The sequence below is a fragment of the Peromyscus leucopus genome, chromosome 17 (assembly GCF_004664715.2).
Source record: "Peromyscus leucopus breed LL Stock chromosome 17, UCI_PerLeu_2.1, whole genome shotgun sequence".
Classification (NCBI taxonomy): Eukaryota; Metazoa; Chordata; class Mammalia; order Rodentia; family Cricetidae; genus Peromyscus; species Peromyscus leucopus.
In genome coordinates this window covers 19,159,118-19,180,797 of record NC_051077.1, presented here as the reverse complement: position 1 = coordinate 19,180,797, position 21,680 = coordinate 19,159,118, and the positions used below count along the sequence as shown (strand labels likewise).

Sequence of the window (21,680 nt, the reverse complement as noted above, 5' to 3'; positions counted from 1 at the left end):
GCATTGCCCAATTTAGTCTCCACAACCAGTTTATGAAGTGGGAATTTTCCAGGCTGGGAAAGTTAATTTATTATTATTTTCAAAGTCACAGATAATGAGGAGCTCAAGGGCAGTGTAGACCCCATCTCAAGTCATATGAACATCCGCTCTGCCGTTCTAAATTTCAATCATTTTCTCACACTTTCCCCTAGCTGTTGTTGTTTTGACAGATTGTTTGGGTCACATTCTTTTTTGAGTCCTTTGAGTTCATGTGTCAATGCATCTTTGCAAATAAAAAAAAAGGATGTAGAAACCTGTACACTAAGGTTCAGAGTCAAAAGTCTCGAAGTCAAGTGCAAACCACTCTAAAAATTCCAGCCCTGGTATCGGTAGAAACATTTCTTATTCCATTACATGCAGTTTTCATAAGCCTGCTGTCTGGTTTTGTAGTATTAAATTCCACAGGTTATATATCAGATGTTAAAAGTCATGACAAAACTATCTAATAACAAAAGATGAAGGTTGGTTTACATTTATGCTATTGTGTTCCCTTTAAAATTATTTTTTAGATTTATTTTTTATTTTCTGTATGTGGGTGTTTTGCTCGCATGTTTGTCTGTACTTTATGTTGCATAAAGTGCCTGCAGATGCCAGAAGAGGTCTCTGATCCCCCAGAACTGGAGTTTCAGACTGTTACGAGCCACTATGTGAATGCTGAGAATTGAACCCCAGTCCTCTGGAAGAGCAACCAGTACTCTTAATTGCTGAACCATCTCTCCAATCCCTAAAATGTTCCCTTTAAAGCAGGAAGCTGCTGTGTCAGAAGTTCAAAGGCCTGATTAAATATGCAGAGCTAATAAGGGACAGAGGCAGAGTTTGCCAGCAGCCTGGACCCTCAAGGCAATGCTGTTCCCTTCCTAGACAAAACTGTCCTCTCATTTCCCTATGTTCTCTGCATTAGTTAAGTAGTTAATTTTCATAATTAGGACCTTAGGAATTTCGCATCTGTTTCCTATAGCGTTTGTAAGAATACAGGTGGATATGGATACATATTAGAGACCTCTTCCAATATGGCTACATATAAGCTGATTTTTCTTTTTAACAAACAAGCCTATATTTTCTAGAAAGTTCACCATCATACATTGACTCATTCCCTAACCATGTAGAATAAATGAGGTGGTGGCGTGGAGCACTTCAACAGCAGAAGGGCTTTTATCCAAACGAAAGGCAATTCAGCTCTCCACACCAATCTGGATGATTAACTAATACTAATTGATGGTGATGAGCTCTTTAGGCATACGAGAAACAAGTCACCCTCTTAAAGTGTTTTCAGGACCCTCTGTCTTGGGGTTGTGGACAGACATGACAGGTTCACAGTGCCAGAGCAATCTGTTCTGAAGAGAAAAAGTTCAGCCAACCATTTCATCAGCATTATGCCACAGAGTCACTCACAGGAACCTTAAAAACTGTTTTGACGGCTTGTTTCGGCTGTCTGCAAATCTACCCTCCAGATACAAACCTCAGAAAATGTCTAGAAGAAAAGGAAAATAGATATTTGATGCTGAGTTTCATTTACTAACAATTTTTGCTTTACATATCTGATCCACTCCGTTAAACCATCTTTGTGGTCCTCTTTAATTTTTTAAAGGTAACATGAAGTTCAGAGTCAGGCTTACATCAATATTTTTACATCTTCAAATTTGAAAGTTTGCACATAAAGTCTTACAGAGACTAAACATGTTTTTCTCTCATAATAGAAATTTAAATAGCATTCCAATTGCATTTATGTGTGTGCTAATGGTCTTCTCTGCTACGAACTTCAGAAATTTTAGTGTCCATTTAGTCATAACACACACACAGCTTCAGTGACCTGACAGGCAGATCTATAGAGCACTAACCTTGCCTACTTATGTGAGCCAGAAGAAAAAGGGTGAGGTGTCAGTGGTGAATCTGGTTGTTTTCTCTTTTCTTCTTCTTCTTCTTCTTCTTCTTCTTCTTCTTCTTCTTCTTCTTCTTCTTCTTCTTCTTCTTCTTCTTCTTCTTTTTCTTTTTTAACTTCATGCTTGACCATAATGAACCATAGGCTTTTATGAGAAAACTTTGCTGGCCCCTGCAAGATTTCTTTGCCAAAGATCGAGAGATTTTTTCTTTCCATTTTATTTGAAAAATTGTTAGTAGCTTAATTTTGTATTTATGTGACACTGTTTGTTGAAAAGTTTAGCAGTCCTTTTTATACAACATCAGATGTCATGCTGTTTGGAGTTTAGTGGCATAATGTTATCAGATCCCATAAAAATGTGAAAAAAAAAAAAATCAACCCTGCTCATAAGGAATCCATTAGAGGAAATCTTCAGTATATGAAATTGTGACTCAAAAAAGCTTGCAACTCCTATAGCCATAACTAGCTTTTCAGCAAGGCTATTGTAAAGCCAACAATTCTTTCAGCACAAGGTGGCTTTGGGTCTAAAACTCGACTATACTCCTGAGTTACTTATGGCACTCAAATGCATGCCAGGATTACTCTTCAGAAGACAGGAGGCTGAAGCTCGTGAAGATGTTACCATGCTCCCTCTACCCATGTGGATTCTAATAAATGGCAGGTGTTGGGGTCATACATCTTTTTTTAATATTGCAACAACCTAGTTCTGTGTACTTTGACATGATAGTTGGGGAAAAAAACACATCTAAGCTCTGTAGAAATACTGCAGATTTCTTTTGACCATTCAAAATGTGAAAGAGACTAAGTTTATTATTAGATACTAATGTAAAGTATGCATAATTGTACCAGATAACTACTATTTACTTTGCTGCTCTGAAGGAGCCGAGATCTGCTGATCCAGAAGGAACTCTGAGACCCTGTGTCACCAGAGGCCTGCCATAGAAGAGATGTCTGGTTGGTATCACATACAAAGAGATAGTTCACAAACACCTACATTTCAGTAGCCGTTTAATTGACTGGGTCAGAGGTTTGGTCTCTCCAGCTGTCTTTGTACTGATGACATAGACATTAACTCTGCCACATCCATGTTGATGAAGGATGTAAGCCATCTTCATCCCAATTAGACCTTTTGAGTGGCCCCATGGAGAGTAATTGGAGTCAAGGACCCAAACAGGCAATTGCTAGGACCAACTGTTTGACTGTTTTCATGATAGCACAATATATTAGTGCTTTGCATTTGAATATCGAGTAAATTAAAAGCAGTGTATTCATATGGTAAACTCCAGAGCATAGAAATTACAAACACACACACACACACACACACACACACACACACACACACACACACACACTAAAATGCCTTTATTTCTGAGCAAACTGATGTCCAGAAATGTTCTGGGGAGATGCTATGTGCCTTTCACAGTTGCATCTAAGTACCTGCCCCAAATGGCCAGCTCACCAGAGCCCTGAAATAAGAATAATAGAGTTCCTTAAAACTCATCTTGTACAGTGGATATACCCAACCATGGACTGGAATGTCTACAACCACGAGCCAAGTCAACCCTTTCTCCTTATAACTTACTAATCTCGGGTATTCTGTCATAATGTTGGAAGGCTGGAATACCTTCCCAATAAGGAAATCTGCAATTTAGTGTGGTTTTATAAGACATATCTCTGTAGGTCTCTATTTAATCATGAGCTCATTAAGCATAGAAACCCTGTAGGGTCTTTAATGTACCCACTAGGTGCCATATGCTTTGGGTACATATTAATAGAAGTCTAAAATCAACTCACTTGCACCTCATAAAACAAATTAGTTTAAGCGTTTCCACTTTCTTAGCCCTTTTTGTTAACATCTTATCTAGTTGTGGAATTATGGTAGATTCTCTCTGGTTCAGTGTGCTTCTTGCTTTTCCATAAACTTTTAAAATATAAACAACTTTAGCCATGCGTCTCCAGATTTTCATCAGACAAGACATTTTCATATTCGACTTTAAATGCATTAAGAAAGGCTGAGAGAACAGTGTCTGCAAAGCTCTTGCTGTGAGGATGATGAGGGTAATGAGTGAAATTAATGAAAATTCAATCGTGGTGACTACAAAGTTGTTTTTTAAAATGTCACTTGTTCAAAACTTGAAGCTCAGCATACATGAATATAGGAAGGCCCTTCCAAATGGAGGCCATGGGTACAGTCCCCAGTGTGTATTCAGCATTTGAGGATACATTCAGGATGTGGATTGTGTTTTTCTGTGTATCTTGTCCTCTCCACCCTTCCAAACAAACTGTTAGAGATCCTTGCCATATGGTAGCTGGATTTGAGCCTCATGATTATTTCACCAATGACATCATGGGAATATAGGAATGATCTATCTCGCCCACTTTCCTTTTTTCTTTCTAATGATTACTGCTCAGGTAACCTTAGATTTAAAAAAATCAATTCCTTTGTTGTGTCTACTTATATATCCTTCATGAGCTCCTGTTTTCTTTTTTGAGCAATCTAGTTCCTGGTTGTCTCATGAAAGATCTCCCAGGACTTTCTGATCTATTCTGTCTCCTTTCTTTTCTAGTAACCATAAAATAAAATTTGTCTTAAACAAATGTAAATATTTGGATATCTGAAGAAATACTTCTTGGTAATGAGAAGAAATTCTTGCAGTGAAGAAATAAAAGCATTAGCATAGATTTATTTGATTGGTCATGATAAGGTATTTTTTGTAGTATATGACAGCCATGGGGTGGTTAATGAACAAAATATGAGTGATATGTCCACAAGGCAATAAAGGAACAGACATGCATGCCCTGGACATATCCAGCTACAAGTCTCATATGAAGTCCTAATTAATGGTTCAACCTCTCCCATGGTAGATGCCTGGTCTCAAAATCCATTTGGGCCTACTGAGCTCACATTGGCTCTCCTCATGGGCCTTTGTGATTTTGTGTTTTCCCCCAACAATCCATATAATTACAGATGTCTCTCTTCTGTTCCAACTTGAAGGGACAAGTCTTTTTCCTTCAGGTTTAGAGGAAGTGGCTCAAGCATTCCAGAAGAAAGGAGTGGAAGATGTGGGTATTAGCTCTCCCAGATCTCTTCCCTTTCTCACAGGAGACCAGTTTGTAAAGGATTGCAAGATGTGTCTTCTGTGGTCTTTGAAGGCTACCCCATATCCTTCCCCAAGTCTTCTGTAAACACTGACACAAACAGGTACAGGATGATAAGCTATAAGAATACTGAACAATAGTTTCATTTCAACTTAAACCATTGGACCTGAATATTCCCTTTCCTTCCCTCCAAAGCTCAAGAACATTTAATCTTCTTGTTTCCTGGTGTCATCAGTTGGATATAAACCCATATGTGTTGGTAAAATTTGAGAGAAAGATCCTTACTGGCTCATCCAAACAACAGACGACTCATACTTGGTTAGTTCACAGCTAATGATGCCCTGTTTCTATCAAAAAGACAGAATGATGATTGGATATTTGGTTATAGTTAATTCAGAAGATTTCTCTAACAGGCTGAACGTTGACTTGGATAATATCTAGTGCATAGTATGCTAGGAGGTGGCTGCTCTATGAACTTAGAGACATATGTTCTAATCCGAGGTAGAGGGGATTTATCCCTTCATGCCCACTGTTCCTGCTTCTGTAAATAAGAACAGCAGCAACAACTACATATGATGTGTGATTATATTGTGTATAATAAAATAAGAAGAACAATAATAAATTACGATAATTCATAGAGACTCTGAATTGGTTACATACTGACTCCTTATGGACATAAGTACCACATCTAGCTACATCAGCACTGTGTCTCCACCACTCCATTCTGTGCTGTACCTCACAGATGCTCATTAAGTATTTGTCAAGTCAGTGTTGTCTGGAGTCAACAAGAAAGCTGACCCTCTGATTGTTTGACCTTCCACCTCTCCTTTCTTATTTTTGTATCACTGTCAGTGTCCTGAAGCCCCCAAGGTTTGGTCCAGGCATCTGAAAAGCTGTCTTTTCTGATCTCAGGAAATGCGCCTCAGGGATTTTAAGAAAATGTTTCATATTTGTGAACACACTCCAGGTTGGATCCCTCGCCCACTTTCACACGTGCGCAACACCTAACTTTTTCCTTCTCTCTTTCCTTCCTTTGTTAAGTGATAGCCAATGACAGACTGCTTACGTCTCCAGACTTTGTTAGAAGTCCATGAAACTGGCTTGTGAAACCTACAGATGGATTGCAAAGCTCTCATAAACCTTGATATTGTATGAAATGCATGTGCCTGTTTATAGACAGGGGATGGTAGTTTTTATGAGATTCTCTGGGGTACTTTGACCCATAGAGTGTGCAGATCCACTCTAGTAAATGAGCAAGACCCAGTCGCTTACAAAATTCTCTACTTTCCCCTTTGGCAATGTCCTCAATTCCTTTGAAATCCTTTCTGAGATGATAAAGAAGCACTCCCTTTGCTTCCTAGAATTTCACAGTGCAGCAAGGACAGCTTGTGTGTGGATCTTAAAGCTTCCATCTCAGGGAGGCCTCACTTGGGATCCCCCAGGCCAGCAATCCATAATTCATCACCTCCAGACAGTATCCACTTTACATTTCCAGTGCTTGCTGTTGGACTACCCTGACACTTGACAAGTGGATGGCCTTCATGTGCACAGTGACTTCTTGGAAAGTGATTTCTCACCTCCACGAGTCTTGTGGATGCTGTGCATAAAGACATTGGTCTTGCTGACATAGAGGGTCATTCTGCAGTACCTAAGAAAAAAAGGCACACACTGATGTCATACAACTGCCTTAAAGAAGTAGAAACCAATCTTGGGGCTAGTTGTAGTATACCCAGACATTAAGGAAGTGCTTCAGTCTTTGGGCTTTGTTTTTTCAAGGACCAATCAGGACCCAGGGCAATGTGGTCTGCAGCATCATCCAGCTTCAGTCTCCATGATGTATAGTTCTGGTTGGTCAATTAAATTCTAAAGCCTCCATGATCTAGAGTTCTCTAACATACCAAGCAATGGGCTGGAAATTTATTCAATCATAAATATTGAGAACCCAACAAAGGGATCTTTTTGTGGACAGGAATACTTAATGTTATGAAGCTACATTTGCTCTGAAAATGGGAAAACTCCAATTTCGTAAAAACAATAGGTCTCTTAAAATTTTACAAAGTTTGGAAATGAACAGGTGGAGGTATGCCTGTCTCACTCCCTATGAAATAACAAAGCGAATAAGAAATCATACTAGTATCTGAAAAAAATAAGCTAAATTAGCATGTTACAGAATAGATTGAGTAAATAGGTCCACTTCTTTCAAATACACTCCCTTGACATCTGTGAAATAGATTTGAAGTCCAGACACAAGCTTTATTTATCATTAAAAGTATACAAGTTCCATACTTCAAATTAAAATAAATTAAGAACAAACTAATAACTAAAATAATACTTTTAAGTGTAAAAACCAACTATTTGTACAACAAAAGCATAATAATTTTATAATCATAAAATTGTGCTTTCTGATACAATGTTATTTTATAACTACATGACTTATTGAAATAATTTGATAATTGTGTTAGAAGTAACTAAAAATGGCTCAGTTTAAAAAAACAAAACAAAACAAAAAATGGTTGATAAAGGATTTGAATGGCTGTACTTCACCAAAGTTGTGTGTGTAGCCAAATGTGTGTTTAGTTGCTAAGATATAAGTGATTAGACAAATGCAAATTAAAGGCAAAACGAGACTCTTTCTCATGCCTATTGAAATGAAAAGGTCTGATTCAGCAAGTGTTGTCAGGAATAAGGACCATCTAGAATAGCTTGAAATCTATATGGTCTTTCAATAAAAAAAACCCAGAGCCAGATATTGGGGCAAATGCTGAAAGAACAGAGAGATGAAGGAGCAAGCCACTGCCACATCTTACCTCTAGGACTTCTCAGCCTGGAAAGCCTTCAGCCAAAAAAAAAAGAAAAAAAAAACATTAGTTCCTGTCTCCTCATGCCTTATATACTTTTCTCCGCCCAGCCATATAACTTCCTTCTTAATTCTGGGGTTAAAGGAATGTGTGCTTCCCAAGCAAAGGCATGAGATCTTAAGTACTGGGATTAAAGGTGTGTGCCATCACTACCTAGCTCTGTTTCTCTCCTAGACTGAGTCAATCTCATGTAGTCCAGGGTGGCTTTGAACTCACAGAGATCCAGACCCCAGACAGATCCCTGCCTCCTGAGTACTGGAATTAAAGATGTGTGCCACCACTGCCTGGCATCTATGTTTAATCTAGTGGCTTGTTCTGTTCTCTGATCTCCAGGAAGATTTTATTAAGGTTCACAATATATTACTACATAGAACTGTCACTCACCATGATCAGGTCATATGACATCATAAAATATCATCCTTAACTTTAAGGAACGTAGTCTACCCAGGAAAATATTCCTCCCAGGAGGGGGCTTCCTCTAGGGCCCCTGATTACTAGCCTACACATCCCTGCAGAAGCCATCACAGACTACATGGGCTACATCTGTTCTGATTTATAATGAGCCTCCTGTAAGCTTCTACACAGCAGATGGGAGACACAGCTAGATGTTAGATGAAGTCAGAGTCAGTCCCTGAGACCCTTTCTTTGGTGGTACAGGGCATGGCCAGAGTAGAGCTGGAAGATACTGGCATATTCAGCTGGAGCTCCTGCAGTGTGTCCCTGACTCATCCATCCATCTCTGTTACCTCCCCTCTGTCACAAGGCAGAATGCATTCTCATCACACAAAGAGATGGAAATCCCCACAGGAGCGTGCTCTTTCTGTACTGGAGGTGCAGTTTTCCAAGACAGAATTATGAAGTCATCAGGAGGTCTCTGAGTTGTAAAGGGAAGTTCTGCTGGTGGAGCAGCTGCAATCCTATGGATTAAATCGATCTGTAAATATGTATTCTTGGATTCCATAGTGATCCCACAGGCCTGTTTAAAGGCTGGCTTTTATGGCTGTGGTTTCAAATCATGGCCTGCCTTCTCAGCTCCCTGAAGCTTAGCTAAGGCTACTGCAGCTCATGGGAGTCACTGAGCATCAGTCCACACCTGTGCACACCCCCGAAGAACCACATGACACACACTTCACCATCTGTGTCTTTGACGAGAGCATTCTGTTACCCAGTCATTAGAAGATGAGGAAGAAGAAGAAAATAAGTGAGTTCTAAAAATCCTCAGGAGAAAGAGTCCCAAACTATTAGCACAAAGGAAGAGTTTTAAGTGAAAAGAAATTGCCACAGACAAGATAAAGTTAGCTGAAAGTAAAATGCTAAAGTTCTAAAGCAGGTGATACATAGAGGGATGTGCATAATATATCTCTCTCTTTCGGCTTTTGTCTTTGCCATAAATAGACATGAGGTAACGTGTGTATGAAGACTTACTTCCCTCCTGAAGAGCTCACCCGGCAGAGGCTTGTTCCCAGCATGCCCTGCTCTTATAAACCAAGAGATAATTTGACATGATTACATAATCGTGTGGCCATCCGTGTTCTTCCTCCTCCTCTAGATCAAATGGAAAGTCTCTTCCTAGGGTATAAAATGCATTGATTCACTTAGCAACAGTAGTGATTTTCTCACAAAAAAATTAATCTATTTCCCAAACTGTCACTTTGGAAGTCAGGGTGCCGGTATCGAGAATAGAAAGATACTGGCCATCATCCCTTCTATAGCTTTCAACTTAGTGGGTGATTCAGACAATGAAGCAGATTGTTTTAAAAGAAAATATGTAGCTATGTTGGAAATTATGGCTTACCTACCCCACAGAACATTTTCCCCATTTTTATTGTGGCCAGAGCTTTTTAACTGCACCCAACTGAAAGACCAGATCTAACCTGTTCTATAGCTAATGTGTCCATAGTACTAACTACCGCTCCATGAGATACAAGCATAGCTATTTGGTGATATTTCCAGGGTGACTCTGAAAGGGGGAGAACTAAGTTAGAAGGAGGATGTCTTTATCATACTTTCCTTCTTAGAACTGGGAAGCAACAGCTGGAGCTGCAGCAACAATTCTAAACTATGAGGTAATTTTAGTAGTACTAACGAGTTAGAATCCTGGTACTGTTATTCCACGTCACCTCCAAAGTGCTTCTTGCTGGCTCCTTCACATGAGCGGCTGAACTTAAACCACCCTAGTCGGACTTCTCACTAAGGCAGACAGAAATAATATCAACTGTCAGAATGACCTATACAAGGTGAGAATGTCTCCCAGCTCTCTCCTGGTAGGGGAAGGTCAGGGATGGTATCTTCTGAGAGTGGCATTTTCAATGGAGACTTGGGGGACAGGCTGGTGAGGAAAGCATCAGAAAGTGTTGAAAGAAGAAGGGATGCTGTGTGAAGCTCCGCATCAGAAAAAACCAAACACCTACAACATGCTAAAAGAAGGCGAGCACAGCAGGGATGCACAGGAGGCTGGACGCCACCTGGATCCTTCACTGTGAAGAGATGACCACTATTCAAGAAATCTCAAAGGTAGCTGTGGAACAGCGGTGCCTTTGAGTACAGGTCTACCTAGGGAGATATTATCATACACCTGGGCTCGTGGAACTTAATATTCTTCCCCAGGAAGAGCATTTCACATCAGGAGAGCATCTCAGCCAGAACTCTGAGGCCCGACTATTAGAAGTCAAGCAGAGGAGAACTTCCTATTTTCTGTTTAAATATGTATTTCTTTCTTTCTTTTTTTTTTAGAACTCAAAAACAAAACAAAACTATTAGGATACTTCCGTGTCCCAAATTCTAAGAAATCACTAGAGTGGAGGGCGTGGGTGAGGAGGGGTTTGTTTTGTTTTGTGTATAGATAACCGCAGAGGGAAAGATGGATGCAAGCTTTCCAGGAGGGGGACCTGCCTTCTTTGTGGTCTTGCCTTCCTAGAGAACCTGGGGGCAGACAGTTATTAGGATAATATTTATAAACAGGATGAGTTGACGTAAGCCCCTACGATCCTCAGTTTCATTATTTGTAAAGTGAAGATGATAACACTCACTTTTAGAGTTGTTTGGAGAGCAACTAAGAGATGGGAAAGGACTTGTAAGTAGATGAGAAGAACATAATACATTTAGACCTATCTGTGATTCATTCACCTTTTAGACTAGTTGAATCTTCAAAGATTATTACATGCAGAAATGAATCTTAGCGTGTCAGTCTTGTCCCAATTAGCTTTATGTATTTTGGAGTTTTTGTATTTTGATACATTTTCTAGAATTGTTCTATTTCGAGGAAAACTAGAGAAAAGTTTATTTCTTTGAGAGGTCCTGATGTTCTAAGCCTTTACCACAAAGCTACAAAATCTAAACTGCAGTTTTTTCAGAAGTATAGCTTTCTCTACCATCCTGCAAGGCATTCCAGCCATGTGTCAACATGCTTACCCATTCATGAGAAATACACAAGACAAGGCAGTTGAACTGCAGTGAGTTAAGACCACAGTTTCTTTCTGCTGCAATTTCCCCTCCAAAATATTCTTCCTGTGGAACAAGGAATTGAATGCCTGTGGATGTTTCTGGAATCTCACCGAAGGAAAGTTGGAGACACAACTATAGCCTTTGAGGCACGGTGGGAGTTTCTAGTAAGTATATGGCAAGGTAACTTCCCCTTCTTTGCCTCAACAAGAGAAATAGTACTTTCCTGCCAAGAAGGCGCAGGGCCAGAGACTGTACCACGCTGTGTATGACCAAGGATACCAAGTATCAGCAATACAACGATGTGAGTGATGATGGTGCAGCACATCTGGAAATGGGTGGAGCCAGAAGCTAACTAGTAGAAAGTTCAACAGAGTACAGGCATGTGCAGTGGTGACCAGGAAGGATGGAGAGCCAGAGTCAGTCAGTTGGAAATTCATTCTGGCAGGAATATAGGAATATTCATAAGCATGACAATTTAGAGTATGCAATTTTAAATTCACCATTTTTCCATTTAAAATAGAAATTACAGAAAGTCAAATTTATCAAAATGCCTAGGCTTAGAAAGCATAAGACTGTCTGTAATAGCACCATGGTTTGAGTGTATCTGTAATTAAAAAAAAAAAAGAAAGAAAAAGAAACTGTGGTGATATATTGTGTATCCTAATAAAATTTCCCTGAAGGTCAGAGTGACAAAGGAACAAGCCACTGCCATGTCTCACCTCACCAACTCCACGAATCCTCTGACTGAAATCCTCTGAGTCCTCACCCAACAGCTCTAGCTGAAAAAACCTTCCTGTCTTCTCACTTCTCTGCCCACCATATCACTTCCTTTTTAGTGCTGGGATTAGAGGCATGCGACTTCCCAAGCAAAGGCATGAGATCTCAAGTGCTGGGATTAAAGGTGTGTGCCACCACTGCCTGGCTCTGTTTCTCTCCTAGACTGAGTCAATCTCATGTAGTCCAGGGTGTCTTTGAATTCACAGAGATCCAGACAGATCTCTGCCTTCCAAGTGCTAGAATTAAAGGTGTATGCCACCACTGCCTGGCATCTATGCTTAATCTAGTGGCTTGTTGTTCTCTGATCTTTAGGCAAATTTTATTAGGGTACATAATATGTCACCACAGAAACATAGTATGAGTTTTATGAAATTTGATCAACCTGTGGATATCTACAAGAAATTATCAAAATAAGTTGTACAACTGAAAGATGCTTATTTACATATTAATAATAAAAATTTTAATCAATTTCATTAAAGACCAATTTTATCTTTTTTCCTTAGAAAAACAGACACAATATAAAATTACTGTTGGATGAAAGAAGAAGAAATTTAAAAATATTCACTCCATCAGTTAAAAGAAGGATGGGAGAAAGCATGAATGCATTGAAAGTGCTGTTGCAAAATACCCTAGGCTAGCCTAGGCTCCAGAGTAAGGCCCAGTCTTAAAAAAGAAAAAAGAAGAAGAAAGGCATCAGTTAGTTAATGAAAGTGTCATGCTGTTTTTCTGAATTTATAGTGTATGTGGCTTTGATACATTTACCTTTTATAGCTGGTGAACTTCCTTAACTTTAAGTGGATATTCATTTTTTATGCCTAGTAATTTATTCTTTTCCTTAACAGGGCTTTTGAAATTTTATTTAACTCATATCCCATAAAACTTGAACCAGGGTATTCTTCTTGGCTGGTTATCTATTTTCTGCCCACAGTGAGGCCCCTTAATTCTCCTCTGGGCCGTTGGTGATATGACCAGACTTCCTCTGGTTCTGGCAGACCGGGACGTAAACCACAGCCTAAATGACATTAAGTCTGGTGACTAGGGATAAAAATTGACCCTGTACCTGTGAAACCAGAACTGAAATCACCAATGTTCAAAGGAAGCCACCATTGTGGCTTTGTGTCTGACACTGAGAAATGAACTTGACTGTCACAGTCTTATTTATCCTTATGACAGACCATGATATACAAGTGCATTGCTCAGGCAAATTGACCTTATGTATCACGATGACTAACCTTGGTTGTCAATTTGACATACCTGGGGAGAGAGAACCTCAGTTGAGGAATTGTCTCCATCAGAAGGGCCTCTGGATATGCCTATGTGGTGTTTGATTGATTGATGAATTGATGTGAGAGGCCCCAGTACACTGTGGGCAGTGCTACCCTGGAGAGGTGGTCCTGGGTAGAAGAAAGGTAGGCAAGCAAACCTAGGAGAATCAAGCCAGTAAGCAGTGTTTCTCCATGGTATCTTTTGCCCCTACCTTGAGTTTCTCACCTGGATTTCCTCAATAATGGAGTAAAAGCCAAATAAACCCTGCCTCCAGATTGGTTATGGTCACAGCAAGAGAAAGCAACTTGATAATCTGTCCAGAACATTCTATACTGCAAGGAGTTACTCACATGGAACACTTAATTCCTTCTTCATTCCATCCTTCTATAGGAGCCAAGGATCTGCACAACAGAGAAACACCCTGAGCAGACAAATGTCAGGGAGCCCTTCAGAAAGCCATTATCAGAACTGGGACTTAGCATTTCTTTTGCCGAGGGACTGAGAGTGATAACAGGGGAGCTGAGCAAGGATGACCACTGAATCCCTAAATTGTACATCTCATTGATCCCAGCAGAAGCTCTGGGGTCTTCCAGAAGCCCATTTACTTAATTGTCTTGTGTCACCTGTGTGGTAGGTGTCTCAAGCCTTACCCTTACTAGCCACACATGTCAACCGTCCCACAAAGAGACCCTCACAAACAGTTCCTTCTCATCCCAGGTGAGATTTATGCTTCGCTTCTTAATGAAGGTGACTCAAGAACACTTTCCTTAAATAGCCTAAGCAAGCGGCAGGCAGCTGCTGCATCTTTCTTCTCTCAGAACCCATACCCTCTCGATGGTTCCTGACTTGCCTTATAGAACCCCAGTCAAAACCTTCCTGTGGCCTGCCAGCCTGGCATGGGGGACTCACTGATCCCTAATGAGAGTGCTCTCAGGCTCTCCTTACCCTATTCCCTATTTCTGCTGGTTCACTCTTGGCTTTCCTCCTCACACAGACTCTCCCTCTGACTACACACAAGCTGTCCTCTGTGCCTCTGGTTGATCTGCACCTCTGCAGAAGGCTAATTTCTGCTCACCCACCTGAAATGATTTCAAATACCACATTCTGGAGAATCTGAGTAGATCCCCTCGTTCTAGCTTAGTATACATTGGATCATGTTGCCTTGCTGGCGTTAAGTCACTGTGACCTACAAAGTCACCAGTAGCACATGGTTTGCATTGTTTTCTGTACATCATGGCCATCAGCCCAGTTATCTGGATCACTGGTAGGTCATAGATATCTGGCATAGACATGTCTATCTGGTTTGGGGCAGTTCCATGCATTCTGGATACTTCCCAGTGAACATTCATTGGCCACTGTTCAACAGTTGCCATTGCTTTTACATCTCCCATGGTCATGGCACACACAGACTATGCAATGTCATGGAGAAGAGGACTATTTAGCCAAAAGAATATTTGTTGCTCCATTTTTCAAGGTTGCCATTCTCTTGCTACCATCCTGCTGCCATTTGTAGCACTTCAGAATAAAAAAAAAATTCACAGTGTTGTGCCAAATGAGCACTCCTAGATTATCAAGCAGAAGGTTTTTTTTTAAAACACTGGGGATGATGTCATTTACGAATGATATCATGTACAGATGCTGTGGAAATCCTACAGAAAACTCAGAGAAGATGGCAGATACCCTTAGCTCCTCTTGTAATGGCAAAAGAATGTCTGTGACATACTCATGAGAACTTGGGGAGTCATGGAAGTCCCACTTTGCATCCCTAGAAGCACAAAAGGTCTTAGATCACAGCAGAGAAGTCCCCCTGTTAAACCAATCAAGTCTTCACATGCCTGGTGCGATGCCAAGCACAAGGTCTGTGCAATTGACTCTATCCATTCTGCCAATATTCCAGGCCATTAGTGGAGTCTATCCCAGCTTTTGTATTCCTGTGGTAGCTTCTAAAACTGTGCCTTGTTGTTGGGATCTTTAGGCTTTGTCTGCATCTTGAATGTGTCTTCTCAGCATCTCCTTACAAGCTGGGAAGCACCACATAGTTAAGAGCAACCCAGTTGCTTATTTATCTCAGTAACTAGCCTCACAGGACCTCACTTCCTGCTTCTATCAAATGGGAAGGACAGTGTGTTACTCACCCTCACGCCATATTATGGCTGCCATCCACTGAAATCATGGTTGTACGAGTGTACTAAAAATGCTATGGTCAGAACCCAAGAACAAAGGTTTCTTACAACTGAGAACTCCCTTCAATGCTCAGGTGACTTGCTTATTGGTGTAATTTCTCTAGCGCAGTAGTGAAGTTGTCAACCTTCCTAATGCTGCAACCCTTTAATACGGTTCCTCATGTTGTGGGACCTCCTCCCCTCCAACCAAAACATTATTTTCGTTGCTAGCTTGTAACTGTAATTTTGCTACTGTTGCGAAGCATAATGAAAACATCTGTGTTTTCTGATGGTCTTAGGTGACTCTTACAAAAGGGTTGTTCGACCCCAAAGAGGTTGCAACCCATAGGCTGAGAAACACTGCTAGTAAGAGCACAGTGCTCTAAGTGGCTGGTCCCAAAGGCATACATGGGGAGGAGCTGTGATAAATGAATCTTCCCCTCCGATCCTGTTCACCAAACAGACATTCTTAGAACAAGGTTATCAGATAACATTTTAGCAAACAAGATTCTCCACCATCCCTCACTCACCCATCCCTCCCTCATCCATCCCTCCCTCACCCATCCCTCACTCACTCACCCATCCCTACTCACCCATCCCTCACTCACCCATCCCTCACTCATCCACCCTTGTCTCTATTGGTCCATCTGTCTTTTTGAAAATTATTTGTGCCATTTAAAAATATAACTATTCCAAGCTACTAAAAATGATTCATGGACTCTTCTGAAGTTCTAAAATATATAGACTTTGGCAATGTTAAATATACAAAATAATCTGTGACAGGAAACAAGCCAGTGATTGTCAGGGTCTAAGTGATGGGGAGGAGGTTGTCCACCAAAGCAGACAAGGAAGCTATGAAGGGCTGTGGGACTTTTCTCTTTCATGAAGTTCCACTTTTAGGTGTTTTATGGTACTCTGTCTTAAACCAAGGGCCTTGCACATGGTAACATATACTGTAAGCACACATGCATACATAACTTTGTCATTATGCTGAATAGGATTTCAGTGTGTAGATCTACTGTGTGATTTGTACTGCAGTGTTGATAAGCACAGGGGGCTTAGTTTTAGTCTTCTATTACAATAATATTGTGATAAGCACCTTCTTGGGACTCTTGGTTGTATGCTTTTGCATATGTGTTAATATATGTTAATATATGCATTCTTAAAATTGTGAAGGATTAATCTGCATTTTAAATTTAGATGGACAAGATTAAGTTGATTTCTTTAAATCTGTAAAATTCTTACTCCATCTAGTAGTATAAGAAAGTGCCTGTTCATACATTGCGTTATTAAAATTTCTAGCATTTGATTATCTGGTAGGCAAAATGATATCTCAAAGATATATCAATTGATACACTTTTAAAACTTTATCATAAAAGCTTGCAAATAAATAAAGACATCAGACACAAATATTAACCCGACCCCAAAGTCTATAAAACTTAATGAACTTATGTATAGTTAGGATGAGCACACGGAGTTTCTAAAGTTCACATTAATTTTACACTTTCAGTATCAAAATATATCTTATGCACTTATCCACCACCAAAACCAAAAATTTCATGGCAGAAGCAGAATTAGAAGAACAATTAGCTTTATATCTTCTTTCTGAAGTGTCAGTCATTTTCATTTACTCCTCCTCACCCCCTTATATTTAGCTTTTCTTGTTCTCTTTTCTTCATGTTATTTTGAACATACGTGTACATTTTTTCTTCTATATTTTGCATATAAGAGGAAACATGGCTGCTTATTTCTTTCTGAGATTGTGTGACCTTGCTTAATATTATTTTATTTATTTTAAGATTTTCAACTTATTTATTTTATATTTTTCCATTCTTTTTTATTTTTGATATTATAAGATAATTGCATTTCTCCCTTCCCTTTCCTCCTCCCTCCAAACCTTCCAATATTCCCCTCCTTGCTCTCTTTCAAAGTTATGGCCTCTTTCTTCATTAATTGTTATTACATGCAAGTGTGTGTGTGTGTGTGTGTGTGTGTGTGTGTGTGTGTACATATATATTCCTAAATATAACCTGCTCAATGTGTATAATGTTACTGGTTTTCAGGGTTGACCACTTGGTACTGTGTAAACAATTGGTGTACTTTTCCCTGGAGAAGACTATTTCTCCTACTTTCAGCATTCTTTAGTTGCCTGTTACTCTTCCTTTGTGTAGGGTTGAGGCCACATGGGCTTTCCCCTGTCCACTTTAGCATGTCTATTATTGTCATTGTCCAGCTAATGTTTAGATAGTTATTTTGGTGAGATCTTATGACTGTAGCTACCAACATTACTAGAAGACATGGTCTCACTACAAAGTCCCTGATCCACAGATAGCTAAACAGTAAATACGTTAGACATCATGTACAGTGCAGTCCGGTGGTAAACACTCAACTGCTCATCTGGCTGCCATGCACTGAGAATGAAGTCAGAGAGAGCACATAAGGCACAGGGCAGTGTTGTATGCAGCACAACTCCTATGCAAAGACAAATAGTGCCAGGTTTGGCACACGAGCTCTTGTCAGTTTGCCCCTGGTGAGAGGCTACTTATTGATTCCGACCATGTTTATTAAATGAAGAGTTTTCTCCATTGACGTGCTGTAGCACTTTCTCCCTTTACTCTGTTGTTCTTTAGGTCTTATGCAAACACTCCATTTGATTTCTTCATCCTGCCAAAAGACTGAAGAGTTACGGTTCACAGGAAAGAAAAAAAAAGACAGGAGGCAGGAGAGGGAGGACTGATGTGCATTAACAAATGACAGTGGGGAAATGGCTTTCTCTAGTGAGTAGAAATGTTTTAAGTGTTTTTGTTGCTGTTCATATGAGCCTGCCTTTTCTTTTTCTAAGTGACCTTGAAAATTGAAGTGAGTACGAGAGGAAATCAGAGATCAAGGGAGATATTTTTAGAACAAGTTTGACAGAGGATTACATAGTTTCAAAATATTGGCATATATGTGAAAATGGGGGAAATTAAGAGGGAGTGGATGCATCCAAGCAACAAATGGAATGTTAACAAGAGCAATTGATTGCTTTCAGAGCTGAGGACACAGCATGATTCTTCAGTTATCTGAGTGGCTAGCCTACTGAAAGGCTGAGAAAGGAAGCTCTGGGGACAATGGTTGTGTGCTGTACATGTTTTTGCTCAGTAGATGCAGATGCACTTAGTGCTCTATTCCACCCCTATCTTTATCGTTGTCTTGATTATGTTTCTATTGCCAAGACAAAACACCATGGCCAAAACAACTTATAGGAGAGTTTATGGGGCTTGTGGTTTCAGAAAGTGAGTCCATAACCATCATGGTGGGTAGGATGGCAGCAGAAAGGCAGGCGTGGTGCTGGGGCAATAGCTGAGAACTTACATCCTACCTGCAAGTAGGAGGCAGAGAGAGCTAATTGGGAATATCATGTTTTTAAAACTTCAAAGCCCACCCCCAGTGACATACCTACTCCAAGAAGGCCATACACCCTAACCTTTCCCAAACAGTTCTATCAACTGGTGATTGTCAAATATATGGACTTTGGGGAGACTTTCTCACCCAAACCACCACATTCCCTTCCATAGCCCCATAGGCTTTCGGTGTATCATAATGCAAAATGCATATAGTTCAATCTCAAATGTCTCCATGGGTTTTCATAGTCTCAATGCAATTTAAAAGTCTAAAATCTCCTCTGAGACTCAAAATGATCTCTTAATTATTAGCCTCTATAAAATAAAAAAGCAAATTACATACTTCCAACATACAGAGACACAGAATATACATTTTCATTCCAAAAATGGAAGGATGGGAGCACAGTGAAGACATATTGAATGGAAGCAAAACCTAAATTCAACCGGGCAAACTCCAAATCCTGAAGCTCTATTCCTGACATCAACAGCCTTAAATGGCTCTGCCCTTCCAGCTTTGCTCATTACAGTATACTTTTCTCTCCTGGGCAGTTTCTGTTCCCTGTATGTAGCTTTCCCTGGCAGATATCTTTTTTTGTTTGTTTGTTTGTTTTTGTTTTCAAGACAGCATTTCTCTATGTTTTGGTGCCTGTCCTGGATTTTGCTCTGTAGACGAGGCTGGCCTCGAACTCACAGAGATCTGCCTGGCTCTGCCTTCCAAGTGCTGGGATTAAAGGCCTGTGCCACCAATGCCTGGTCCTAGCAGATATCTTATGACTCTGGCATCTCCAGCATCCTGGGATTTTAAATGTAATCTAAGCTTCACTTTCACAGCTTCATGCAATGGCCTCTCTAGACCTCAGTCCAGGAACTCTTCTGCCACATGCCTGGCCTCAGAAGCTTTCCCTAACTTCAGGGGAAGATTCCACACCCCCTTTACTACTGTATCCTTAAATCCTGAACAGCGTGGCTGCAGCTACCAAAGTTCAACTACTCAAATGGGATGGAACCTCGCTCCCTCCTTGAACTACATTAACATAAACTTAGATGTGTTGATGATTTTTAGGACCAGAAAAATCCCTCAGGCCTTTTTCTTTCACAAATTGCAAGATTAGTTAGGTGGGTTCTTCAGTAACAGAAAAGTATTTAAAGCGGAAGTTGGTACCAGGGAATGAATGGGGTATGGCTGTGGCAGGCCTGCCCATGCTGTACTTTGGAGGAATGTGGGAGACTGGGACTTTGGACTAGATAAGCAGTTGAACGCCACAAGCAAGTGGAGTTTTGGGTCATCCTAATAGGAGCTTGGATGACAGTAGTACTGAGTCATGAGGACTGGATGCTCAACTCAAGAAATGTCTTATCTTGGCCTTCTCTCATCTCTTCACGACAACTCTGATGTCCAACATTACATTTCTTGGTGTTCTTCCTGCCCCACTTTCTCATTGTAGATCTGCATAAGAGTGATTAGTAATAACTAATATCAACAGCGTTAGTGATAGGCTCTCTTGACTTCTCCTCTGCTAACAAAATGAGCCCCAAACCTTTCAATTTAGCCTCAGGCAGACTCTTAAGACACAGGCAAAAAGCAGCCATATTCTTTGATAAGGTATCTCAAGAATGGTCTCTAGCCCCATTGTTAGTATTACACATTTCTAAAATTTCTTGAGTTGAACTCCCATAGTCCACATGACTCTCAGCATTCCTGTCTCCCAAGCTTCTATTAGGATAGTGCATTAAGCTCCTCTTGTGGCACTGAATTGCTTTCTTACCCCCCCCCCCCCCCAGTCTTCTACATTCCTCCAAAGGACAGCATGGTCAGACTTGTCATAGCAATAGCCCATTCCCTGGTACCAACTTCTGTCTTAAATTTTTTTCTGTTTCAAAACAAACAAACAAAAATCAGAAACAGCACAACCAGGGCATCTTATAAAGGAAAGAGTTTATTTGGAGGCTTACCGTTTCAGAGGGTGAGTCCATGATCATCATGGCAGCAGGTAGCCAGGCGTGCTGCTGGAGCAGTAGCTGAGAGTTTATTCACAAATAGGAGACAGAGAGAGTGGGAATGGTATAGGCTTTTAAAACTTCAAATACTACCTCCAGTGATAAACCTCTTCCAACAAGGCCATCTCCTAATCCTTCCCAAAGAGTTCCAGCAACTGAGGCCAGAACCAAGTATTCGTATCTATGAGTCTCTAGAGGCCATTCATCAAAACCATCACAATCATTATCATCTCGTGTAATTAAAACTACACAATAATCAAATAGGATTCTTTCTGGAGTACTATGGGGAGCCTTGAGTGAATATGCACAGAGTGGCTGAAGTGGTGAGTGAATGTGTATTGTTGACATGAGCACAGCTGTATCAAGGACCCAATGCCCCAGACACATGGAGATGGCAAAGCCTTTCACATATGGGTCAAGCTCAGAATTGGCAAAGCGTTCCTCTGGGAATGTTAGTGCAAATGTTGACCAAATGAATAAGTACAAATGTTTATGAATGATTGACCAATGTGTGTGAAAACTAGCAACTGCCACTTCTTCTCCCCAGATGACTGTAGCCTGAAACTGCTGGGCTACAGAGACCTCCTACAGACAAGCTCACCCTTCTCTCTGAGCTAAATATAAATGCACTGAGGTTCCAGGTTGTTGCATAGTTTGAGCTACCCCATCAGAGTAGACTTGGTCCCATGACCCCAGGATTTCTGTATGTGTCTGCATGTCTGTCCTTTCATCACTCACTTGTTCCAACACCAAACCTTTCAGGATCCAGTGAAGT

At 40.4% G+C, this 21,680-nt stretch overlaps 1 protein-coding gene across 4 annotated transcripts in view; it reads left to right on the top strand.

Moving 5' to 3' along the window:
• Positions 1–21,680, top strand: part of Nrg1 (neuregulin 1) — a 1,050,531-nt gene that overhangs the window by 663,133 nt on the left and 365,718 nt on the right. The window lies entirely within an intron of this gene.